A 12,518-nucleotide genomic window follows, 5' to 3' on the forward strand; every position below is an offset into this window, starting at 1 on the left:
TTGCAATGGATTATATAACACGTATTGATATAGCTTAGATTTACATAAAATGATCCTACAGGAGATATGGAATGTATGCTTAATTTTTACACACATACTTACTCTCATAATTGTTTAATTGGAGGATTGCTTGTTTAGACTTTAATTATTATTTTAGACAGATAGTAAGAAAGCAGCATGCAAACCACAGGTTGACTACAAGGCCACTGCCATGATTTTAAGGGCATCCTTTCAACCTGCTATTAAATTTGAGCCCTGGTGAGCATTTACTCTGACTTCAAGTTAGTAAAAGCATCTCCAACATATAGTGCACATGATGTGTGGTGTTTTTTTTTTTTTAATAAATTTATTTATTTATTTATTTATTTTTAGCTGTGTTGGGTCTTCGTTTCTGTGCGAGGGCTTTCTCCAGTTGCGGCAAGCGGGGGCCATTCTTCATCGCGGTGCACGGGCCTCTCACTATCGCGGCCTCTCTTGTTGCGGAGCACAGGCTCCAGACGCGCAGGCTCAGTAGTTGGGGCTCACGGGCCTAGTCGCTCCGTGGTATGTGGGATCTTCCCAGACCAGGGCTCGAACCCGTGTCCCCTGCATTGGCAGGCAGATTCTCAACCACTGCGCCACCAGGGAAGCCCTGATGTGTGTTTTTAATCACCGTGTATAATAGAATTCACATGGGGAAAATGTTGGCAAATATTTTATAAACTATAAAAAAATCTTGATATATGGATAAATGCTAGTGTGCTGCAATTTCCTTCTCAGCCTTATAAAAGCAAGGCTTTAAAGGCAATATTAATTTCCTGAGAATTCTTTCAGTGCTCTGCATTAGAAATGGAGTGGGAAATGCCACTTGTGATAACATTTTAATTTTAAACTTGGTAAGAATTATGCCATTATAAAGGTAACTATTGTAAACTTTCTTTAAAAGATGCCTCACATCAGACAACCAGAAGGAAAACAAAGACTAGATGATGGTTTTAATGTCAAGCACCATCAAAAAGTAGTTGATGTTCATAAGAAAACTATGACATTCGGATTGTGCCTGCATAAAATCAAAACAATTGGTCAATTTTTGCATAGTCAAGCTGCACACTGAATGCTGTGTGGCCTAAAAGGACAGGGTTGTAGTCTGAGTTTCCACCTGTGCTCAGCTTCAGAGCTAGAGTCAGGAGGAACGTGATAGGTCGCGTCACCTGTAGGTCACTATCATCCGTCTGCTCAGTAACTGGTTCTTCCCTTCAATCGCTCACATCCACCTCTAGGAAAAAATACACACTCTTGATACTTAGCTTGGGGTTGTAAGTTGCTCCCCCAGCCAAAAGGAGACTGGCATGATGGAGCTCTATTAGGGAGGGTTCTGGGGATCTACATCTGTAGAAGGGAAGGGGTGGAAGCAAGACCTGGTAGAGACAGCTGCAGTGCAGCCTCAGGGGATGTCTCGGGAGCTCTGAAGATGGGTTGACCTTTCAGAGCTGTCCTGAGTTGAGGTGAAAAGGTCAGGTCTTTACGCCCCTACTTCAATCAGTCATTAGATATGGGCCACCCCAGGAAGGAGCCATGACTCTGGGCAAGGCGGCTCTCTTCGGCTGAGGCACTTCCAGAAGGGGGCTGACAGCTGCAGACTGTCTGTCAGCTCCCGTGCAGCAGCAGGGGGAACTCGTCCTTTATTCCTAAAGGGGGTGCTCATCGCAGCACCCACCACGTGGATGAAGCAGGACCTATCGGCCCCAAACTGCCCTTTTCATCTTATCTCCAATCATTCCTCTCTAAGAATTTTCCTTTCTAACCAGCCTGTTGTGCTAACTCTCTCCCTGAACATTGCATAAATGTATGTATAAATGTATCTATAAATAGACAGATAGATACATAAATGTATCTATCTGCTTTAGTGTTTTACTTCTTCTGTGGACAGAAGACCGACTTTGGAGCTAGACTGACCTGGGATGAAATTCCTGCTCTGCCTCCCTTTGGCTCAGTAAGAGCCACTGATCCACATTGTTGGATCAGAACAATTCAGCTGAAATCTCCCCAGCTCAGTTTCCTAATCTGTGAAATGAGATAGCAATACTGACACTGCTGGATTACTGGAAATATTAAGATAGTACCTATAAAGGTCGTAAAAGTTAGGTCTCTTTTGCTTGCAAGTGACAGAAAACCAATCGGAACTGTCTTAAACCTAAAGGAATCACGTGAGTAAATGGTCCAAGAGTCAAGTCTGTCGGGATACAGATGGATTCGGAGCTCAAACTATGTCACGAAGCCTCCATTTCTCTCTGTCCCTCAGCTCCTGCCTCCCACTATGTGCAACGACTGCTGTCATATTCTGCGTGCTAGTAAGGTGGTCAGGGAGACTGGATGACTACTCTCGATTTCTTCACTCCATCCTCTAAAGGAATAATACATCTGTGCCCTTGCCTTGGTTTTGTGGTGTTTGGAGTGTACTTTCTCCTCCCTTGACTTTAGGCTTAGCAATGCAACTTGTTCTGGCTAATGACATACCGCTGGACATTATACCAGCAAAGGCTGAAAAAGTGCCTGCAAGGCTAGGCTTCCCTTCTGAACATCTATCCTTCACCAGACTGTCATTCAGTAGCTTTTAGTCCAAGGATAATGAGACCCAGTACTAGCGGATTTGAACCTAACCTGTAATCTAGAGCGTGGAGTCCAGTCTTATATAGCCCAGCCAAGGCACAGCCAACCCACTGGCCCATGATTAAGAAGTAAATGCCTGTTGGTTTAATCTACTGGGTTTGGCTATGATTTGTTATGCAGTATTATTGTAGCCATGATATACAGACAGAGATGCCAGCACCCTCAAGCCTCCATATACTCTAGGTTTAGAATCTGGCAGGGAAGAGAGCACCAACTCCTCCATTTCTCAAAACTAGGACTGTGGACTGAATCTCAAGGCCTCTTCTGGACCTGAGTTAAGTCACGTGCCTACTTCTGACCCAAACACAGTTGCAGGAAGGATGCTACGCTCCCCTTGGCCAGGCCCAGGGGACATATTCCCAGTAGGAAAGGGGGCTCCCTTCCAAGAGTAGGGTGAATGGACACCGAGAAGCCAAAAAAGCAACTCCTGCCCCCTCAGTATGATCATAAACACTTCTTTTGTCTTTTCTCCAATGCTTCCCCCTCTCTGCAGTACTGGGTGTGTGCTCCTCCCAGGCCCAAGTATATGGCAGGCATGGAAACCGTGTCTGCTGGGACTCACAGGCAACAGCCTTGCCAGAGGTCATGGCCAAGGTGCAGAGGAAACCCACCCAGGAGCTTCATTCAAGCTGCAATTGTGCCGCTGAGGCTGGGGCGGCTGAGCTCCCACGGCGGCTGCGGAAGGGAACAATGACCGGCTGCGGCAGCTGTGCAGACAACTGGAGACCGGGCAGTGGGGCTGGGGGAGCGGAGGCAAGGCAGGTGGTGGCTTTTATCTTCTCCACGCCTGGCAGGGCCCACTACCAACTGCTTCAATATGACAGAGCTAACTCTGCTTTCCTATTCAGAAGGGAAAAGAAAAATCAATGGGGTAAAGAGACTTCAGCACTGGCTGCATGAAATTAAAAAGGTTGGCTCCTCTCTACCAGCTCTCAATGCTATTAGAACTACTGGCTGTTCTGTGGCTTCCCAAGCACCCTATTATTTTCATGCTTGGCCCCCAAAATTCTATCAGAGGTGTTTTATTTGTTCTCGGTAATTTGCTTGAATGAGCTGTTTACTGTAGCTTGGGGCTTGGATGTTCATTTACTCACAGACACACTTTAAATTAAAACAAACAGCCGAGGTGTAGACCACTGTTCTTCAGTTCAGAGAAAAGGAGACGTCTGGCTGATTCAACAAAAGACTTCAGTGGTCTTACCTTTTTATTATTATTATTATTATTATTAGTGTCAAACTTTCACTGTTCAAGACAGTTTGCCATAGTGGATGTTTTCCTTTCTAGTTCCCACCTTCCAATTAAAAATTAATGACAAAATATTTTGAAATTTAATCATGTCATTGTGGATCTGTGGGGTTCATTTGGGTAGCAAGTAAGAAAAATCCAACTCAGAATGACTTAAATAATAAAAGGAATTTACTAGTCACATAACTGAAATATACAGAGGTAGGATGGGTAGGATTGCCAAAAGACCCTATTTCTCCATCTCTTCTCTCTGCCTTATACTTTATTTGCTTTATGCTATTGTTGGTGTCCTTTGGGTCATCATATGACTGCCACCAGCATGTAGCTCTATGTTTCTTCCTTCATAACCAGAGGTAGAGACCACAGCCTGGCAAGGCCATGGAAAGGCCTGAGGTTCCCTTGTTAAAAACACATGACCCAGACGGAGCCCAACACCATGTCCAAGGGGATGGGAAGTGATGATAACACACTCAAACACATCAGGTCTTCCCCTGCCACTGAGGATGGTCAATACAACACAGACTACATGGCTGACGGTGGTGAGAGGTGGACTTCCAAGGAGAATTGCATGTGATGTTAACACAAAGAAAGTTTCTTCCATGAAGGACTAAGTCTCAAGTACTGACTCAATGAATAAAAATGTCTGCACCCTCCCTAAAGATTACAGCCACACCTTTCCCGAGTGCTTTGATAAGATGGTGGCCAAGGAAAATGGAAAGAAGAACTGTGTTCACTGCCCATCACTGTGCCTTCCAGGTATAAGCACACAATACACATAGATTGGATAATATAGGAAAGTTTTATCTATTGATATGGGAAAGTTATTAAGGCTCTAAAATACTAATTAAAAAGGCACAGTCAACAATTCGTAAAAAAGATGCGTGTGCGCTCTCTCTCTCTCTCTCATTTCTTCCACCTCTTCCTCCTTCTCCCTCTCTTTATCTCTCCCTTCCTTCCTCCCATCACCTAGGAAATGCACTGCAGGACTTCACTGAATGGCAAAACCACTGACCCCAAGTGACACACTGTCTCAGATCAGAAAATGGTGTCAACTCAAAGGGGGCAGAGGAGTCAGGAGGTCTTTGAACAAGCCACACACACCACTCTGCCCACCCTCATGAGGAACTAGCTGTCACTAGCATCAAACGGCATTGCTTCTTTCTAGCTTTATACGTGGTAGCTGTGGTCCTTAGCACAGCTTAAGGATGTCACTCCAAAATAAGTACACTGAAGCCAGGTTCACTCAGTGACTTTAGAGGAAACCCATGAGAGAAAGAAATCTAAAATAGGCATTTCAACACATCATGCTGTTAGGTGAAACTTTTCTGGGAGCTCCTGATAAAAGCAAGACTTTGGCAGATACAGCAACAGATTCACTGATACCTATTTAAAAAAAAAAAAAAAGCACTGTAGGCTAATTCACTTTGTAGCTTAATTGTTATTATTATTTTATTACTTACATTTTTGTTTTCTTTGTGTTGTTAGGCTTAAAAAAAAAAGCAATGGGCATAGAGATAAGTAAATTAATGGATATTCCATGGACTAATAGGGACAAACATGGTTTTAAGAAATACCCAAACAAAGAATAAATAGAAGGAATGTTCTGTCCCCCAATCTAGGGTAGACATGAGTAGACTTAATGCTAATCGCTATTTAAGTCATTTGTTGTCATCTGGTTGCATTTACCTATAACCATAAAATTAAATGACCTACCCTGTGCATTTGTTTTAGGAGCACCGATTAGTGCTGTAACAACTTGAGACTATAATTTATTTTTCAAGTAAAGAATAATGCAAAACTACTTAGGTGCTTTCTCCTGCTGTGTGCTTCTACTCCAGCAGAAGACATAAAAGTGGCTTAGCTGACGTTTTAAGTAAGGTCTTGAAATAATGTGTAACTATCTAAACGGTGGCATGGTGCCCTACGCTCTTAGGCTGATGCTGATTTTCTAAAATAAGGTTCTACTTAAAGTAGGGAAGATGGGTAATGCTATTTATTTAGTCTTGTAAGTCTTATAAAGCTCACACTTCAAAAACATTTTTTTTTCTTCTTTTTACTTTTGCCCCTGCCATTTCTGGCTATCATTATGACATGCCCCTCGACAGTGTGGTGAATTTCTGTCGAGGAACATGTTGGTTTGGGATTTATAAATGTTTGAACTCTCCAATCTTAGAGCAAAAGCATCATGTGAGCCGTTTTTTAGAAGCTGAGGTTAAAAAAACAGAGGAAACATAATCTTGCCAATAACACTAGAACTAGACACATTAATATATTGGGAAAAGAAGAAAGAATAAAAACACTTGCTTCTAAATTGAAATTTGGTCGGAAGTCACAAGATAAAGTTTCAGGAAACAACCCATAACTAAGCTGAAACACTATTCAGTGTAAAAAAAAGTAATGAGAGTGGGGAGAGATCCCTGTAAGCTCAAAGGGTGGAAAAAAAATGTAGAAAAAAAAATTTTTTTAAGTGGGAGGGAGTTTAGTTTATCTTCCATTTCAAGATGTTTAAGTTTCAGGAAACAACCCATAACTAAGCTGAAACACTATTCAGTGTAAAAAAAAGTAATGAGAGTGGGGAGAGATCCCTGTAAGCTCAAAGGGTGGAAAAAAAATGTAGAAAAAAAAATTTTTTTAAGTGGGAGGGAGTTTAGTTTATCTTCCATTTCAAGATGTTTAAGTTTCCTAAAATCAAGAAAAGAACTGTGACTTGATAATAATAAAAACCCAAGAGGGATATTTAGTCTCATGCTACAGTTTTGCTAAGAAGGACAAAAAGTGTTCTCTATAGAAATTCAGAGTAATTATGAATAATTCCCATAATCAGACCTCTCTCATCCGAGTCCAGAACAACAAGTGTGAGAAGGCACACACCTGGGGTGATGACGGTTTCCCTTCTCCTGTCCCTTCATTAGTGTGAAAAATTGATCAGCAGGGCCAGAAAGCACCTGAGGAACTTCCGTAATCCCGCAGCAATCCTTAGCAGGGTTGTATCAATCTTATATAATGTCATGATGACAGATTTTGCAGAGAATCCTATATGTTGTAAGCTTCTTCAGGGAAGGATCAAATTAGAGGGCATAGTTTTATTAAACTTGTGATCTTGGTAGAGTATCTGGAGACCCAAGATAAGCCTGACCTGGGCTGTCCCTAGTGGTCCAGATCAGCATCCATAATGAATGGACCAGGACACAAAGCACCTCCTCTTATGCCGGAGCTGTGCATCCAGCCCTTGCAGCAAGGATCCAGCTGCCTCATATAAGGTCATTGTTTCCTTAAAGTCCACCCTGCTGAATCCCACAGGGTCTCCTGTTTCGTTGAGTGGAGAGAGCCAATTACACATAAGTGCTATGTTTTCTGGCATGGTCAGACTTTTAAGCGTTCCAACTCCTCCACCAAACAGAAAAGGCAAAATGAAGGGGAAAGAAGATCCATCCAATTGTGATGTAAGGTGCCTGAACACTTTTAAACTAAGCTATGATATAGTTACCTTAACTAGGTGACAGTGAGCACAGTTTATTAAATGAATAAATAAATAATAAACAAGCTGACTTCAGTCATTTTATCCACCCACTTTAAGTGCATTTTACTAAGTCCGAATCCCTGTGGTTCGCATGGACTTTCCCCATTATGTAAGGAGAGAAGTGGTCCTTTTTAGCACCAAAGAACCATTAGTACTGAATTGTTGCTGCCTAATTACATAGTTGTCTGCAGGCACATCTGTCTCACTAGAGAAATGCCAGGTCTGTAACACACTGTTTCAAAACTTGATATGTTGAAGTCCTAATCCCCAATACCTCAGAATGTGACCTTATTTGGAGACGGGGTCTTTACAGATGAAGTTAGAATGGGGCCATTTGGGTCAGTCCTAATCCAATATGACTGGTGTCCTTATAAAAAGGAGAAAATTAGACACAGACAGGGACAGGCACACAGGGAGAATGTCACGTGAAGACCAGGGATTGGAGGGAGGCATCTACAAGCCAAGGAACACCAAAGCCTGCCAGCAAACCGCCAGAAGCAAGGACCAGGCAAGAAAGGATTCCTCTACGAGAGGGAGGGCAGCCCTGCTGACGTTCTGATTTCAGACGTCTGGCCTCCAGGACTCTGAGACAATCAAACTCTGCTGTTCTAAGCCATGCAGTTTGTGGGACTTTGTTACAACAGCCCTAGGAAATGAAAAACGCACTCCTAAGACACTCTCCTTTTATAAAAAGCAAAGATTAAGTCATTTAATAGCTATTGAGTAGGAATTAAACTACTTCACTGGATTCGCCTCCCCCGACACACACTTACCAAGTGGATTTTACTTCCATCATGCCTCTTTAATTTAGGGGTGGGAAAGTCTTCCATATCGAACTTTTTTTTTTATTACTGCTGCCCACAGCCTGCTGTATAATTTTTCATACCATTTATCACCAATATTAAATTTGTTTCTCTCTACCCCACCAGGACATAAGCTCCGTGAGGACAGGAAGTTGGTTTCTGTTTCACTCTCTGCTGGTTTCCATGTGCCTGTTACAGTGTCTGGCACATAATAGCTCAGTAAATGCTTGTTGTGTGACTGAATAAACTGATTACCATACAATGATCTGGAGGTGCAGGGATCAGACCCAGTGCAGGTGAGAAGGAAGCAGGGCAGAAGTTCTCTCTTTTCTAGGGAGGGTGAGCTGGTTCCTGCCCCCAAAACAATTACTCACACTCCCCATTATGAGAGCCCAAATTTCCACAGTTCTCTCCTATTTGGATTAGAGGGAACGAGTGGGAAATGCACTGGCCTGGGCATCAGGTTTTAAGCCATAGCTTTTCTAATTGGCCATTAGAAAAAATCTACTGACAAAAATCTATCAGGTGACAAAAACCTAATGGTTACACTGTTGAAAGGAAATGGAAAAACAGAAGAGAGTGGTAGTGGTAAATCAAACACGGGTTTTATAGAAGAGTTGTGATTCTTTCACTTATTAGGTATGCAGTGTTAAGCACAGCCTCACTGAGCTTTAATATCAACTTATCCCAACAATGGGGAAAAAAAATAAAGCACTAAAACCCCTCCTAAAATGTGTGACAATAATTTTGTTCGTTAATGGACAAAGTTAAAGTGGGAATCAAAAAGTGATTCACTCATAATGTATTATGATATCTAGTCTCCCTAAAGTTGAACAAGCATATAATGTATAATAAAGCAATCTGAGTAGAAAATTCTCCTAGGTTCTTTTGATTTCCCCTAATCTTCTACAGGTGTCTTACCCACACTTACTTTGACAAAATTTTTTAAAGCGACTGGTTTTATCAAAATTTTGTAGAGCTTTAGACTCTATTTTAGTAGAAACAATAACTCTCTTTTTGTTCATGTAATGTTAAATCAAAGTACTCAATTTCAATTGTCATAAACAGGTTTGAAAGCAAACTGACTCCAAATAATTGCACATTTCTATTGGTGGGAGTGAGTACCCACCCTTTCTAAAGAGTAGTCAACCAGTCCAAGAGCAACATGCAGCGATAATGGTACAGACGTTTCACACAGGGAATAAGAGGCATGCTCATTCTCTCAACTCTGTTAGAGGATGATAATTTCCAAAGCTTCCACTGAACCCATCTTAGCGTTGTTTATTTGTTTTGTTTTATTTATATGTTTTTTTTATTGTTGTTATCAATGCCATTTTATTTTTTATTTTTAAAATTTTTAATTAATTATTTTCTTTAAATTGAAGTATCGCTGATTTACAGGATTGTGTTAGTTTCAGGTGTACAGCAGTATTTGTGTGTTTTTAGTGAGGAAGGGAGACAACTTGTATAAAGCACTTAGTAGAGTGCCTAGAATAACAGTAGGCACTGAGTAAATGCAACCATTGTCTTTATAGAAATAAAGAACTTAGGCTAGGGATGATGTATCAGGTCTCTGCGTTACAAAAGGTTGGGTAATTGTATGATTCCAAATTACTTATTCTAGTCAAGTCTTAAGAGGCAAAATCACACACTTTAAATCAAATATTATTCAGGGAAGGTCAACAGACTACACGATTATCAACCAAAACACTAGCTCAAATTGGTCCAATAAGGAACTAGCCAGTCACCCAGAACTGCCCTGACAGAATGGACGCTTGATTGATAGGGTCGTTTGACTGAGGCAAAGAACAAATTCTGGGTCTTTCTGGGAGCTAGGATGGTTCCATAATATAAGACCTACAACAGAAGTCCATGAGTGAATTCTGGCCAAAGCTGGAAAAGTACCTAAAGATAGAACCACAGCACAGGGGATAAAGGAGAATAACTTCCACGACTGCATCAAAGCAAGCTATAAGCCATGTGAGTGCAGTTTTAATGCCAACAAAAATGTACTCTATGAAAACTGAAATGTATGGTATGTATGAGGGCTCTCCAACAACAAGAATATTCAGTTAAGTAGAACATACCATTCCTTGGCCATGTGAGATAAGCTGGCATTCACTGTTCTTGCATTCACCAACTCCCACTTGAACAAGTCTGTACACAAGACACTTGAATGTTCCCGTGAAACAGACACCCTGAGCTTTTGCAGGTGAATTTAATCATTACCATATTACTACAATGATGAAAGACATGCTAAAAACTGTATTCCTTAAAGCCAACCACAGTTATAAGAAATTCCTGTCTCTTCTATATTGTCAATAACACGCGCTATACGATACTGGATACTGAAGGGTTTGCTTTTGACAGAAGCTTTTCAACAATTGATTTTATGTTTGAAGGTGGCTGTTTTATTTAGCAAAGCCACCAAGAGGTCTTTGGCGCTTCCCATCTCAGTAGTTTAACCGATACTTCATGATGTCATTCATATCTAGATTTTTATCACGAATGAATACATTGTTCCTCCACCCAGAAAGACAAAATAACTTCCAAAGAGCAGTGCTTAACTTCCTCCTTTCTTCTCACAATATTATAACTTTGAAGGAAATTGCCTGAAGGGAAGTTTTAAAAATACATAGGAATCAAACACTCCTTCCTCCACATCTACAAAATGTTGTATACCAGAGGGAATGCTTATAAGGATATTCACAGAAATGCAGCATTAGGACCTTTACTGCCTCTGTTGATGAATAAAGCATATTTAAGAGTAAATAGCTTGAATAGTAATCCTTTCAGAATTCCGAGAGCATATAGTTTCCATTTTTATCACAACCAAAGAGTTCTAGAGTTGAAGACAGTTTCTTCACTTACGTGCCTTCTTTGTGGCTGCATCAGAGGCTACAGGTGGAAAAACAAGGGGCTGTCACTCTTATTTAACTTGCAGCTAAGCTAAGCTTGTCTTTAGTGGCAAAAGAAATAAAATACTATGTGGATAAATATGTGTGTGTGTGTGTAGATAAATAGCTAGCTAGCTGATAGTTTACCCATTTAGAAGAAATAACTCTGCTTACTTAGTGTAATTAAAGATATGTTTTAAAAGGGTGTTGAAACTAGTAGTTAATAAGAGATCCTCAGGCAATCTCACACTTCCACGACAGTACTTCCTTTAGAAGTCAATTGTGAGGTAATTTTACACTTGTTTTTGCTTCTCGGAATTTGCTTAAAGTAAGATGGGACATATTTATACAATAACAAAAGAGGCTAATTATTTCCCAATTATTTCCTGTGGCCTTAAGAAAAATGCCAGCAAAGCCTCTATCTCTGAAATTCTACTATACAAATGGTCTCTATTGCTATTAGATTTGTTTAATGACCGATCTAATTATTTATTTCTTCTCTCAGACCAGAGGCTGCTTGACAATAGAAAACATGTTTGTTCATTTTTGGAACCTTAGGAACTCACACGGGCATGTAGAAGGTTCTCAATAAATACTATTTGTACGCATGAGTAAAGAATGAATGCACTTGGTATTCAGTATTGTTTCATATCCTTTTTATATAAATGGTGTGTTCTATTTCCCCTGACTACAGTGGAAGGCTAAGGTTCACAGGTCCACACCAAAAATAGCTCTTAGAAGCATTCTGTTTGGCCCATGTGATACCAATAGAGTGTGGGTTTGTTAGTTTCTAATTGGACTGGTTTTGAAATTGGAAATTTCAATAACAAACTTCATGTTGTTATTGTTTTAAAGGGAGGCATTTAAGGTTTCTCTTGAAAAAATCAAGATTTGACAGCAGCAGTGGGCCCAAATTCCCACATGGCTATAATCAGCTGGAGCTGAGTGGAGCCTGTCTCATTGAGAAGATTCCAGTTCAATACCACTCCCTACTGTCTCAGGACACTGAGGCAAATTCTCAGGTTCCATTTATAACGGTACTTTATTGTTTTCCTTTCATTTTGCTCAGTTAGATTATCTCCCAGGTCCCCACGGGCGTTTGAGTTTGCATCCACATTAAATCTAGCTACTTCTTCCCATCCTGTGTCTAATATCAGGCTATGTATGCACCAGAAAGGGAGTAAATATTGGTTGATAATGATATGGTCATTGATCATAATAATATGAAAACCAGCGAAAAAGGTAACATATCCTAGACACCACCATCGCTCTTCAAAAAATATATCCCACTAGAAAACAAATTTTAGATTCTTAAACTTTTGTTTCCAAATTATTGTAGTCAAACTGAAAATAAACAAAGCATGTTGCAATATACTACAAGCCAATGCCAAACTAACAAGAGT

The 12,518-nt window shown here is 40.6% G+C and overlaps 1 protein-coding gene across 4 annotated transcripts in view; it reads right to left on the minus strand.

Annotated features, from left to right (window-relative positions):
* Positions 1 to 12,518, minus strand: part of MACROD2 (mono-ADP ribosylhydrolase 2) — a 2,013,670-nt gene that overhangs the window by 1,013,486 nt on the left and 987,666 nt on the right. The window lies entirely within an intron of this gene.

This window comes from Balaenoptera acutorostrata, chromosome 15, assembly GCF_949987535.1.
Source record: "Balaenoptera acutorostrata chromosome 15, mBalAcu1.1, whole genome shotgun sequence".
In the NCBI taxonomy this organism is placed as follows: Eukaryota; Metazoa; Chordata; class Mammalia; order Artiodactyla; family Balaenopteridae; genus Balaenoptera; species Balaenoptera acutorostrata.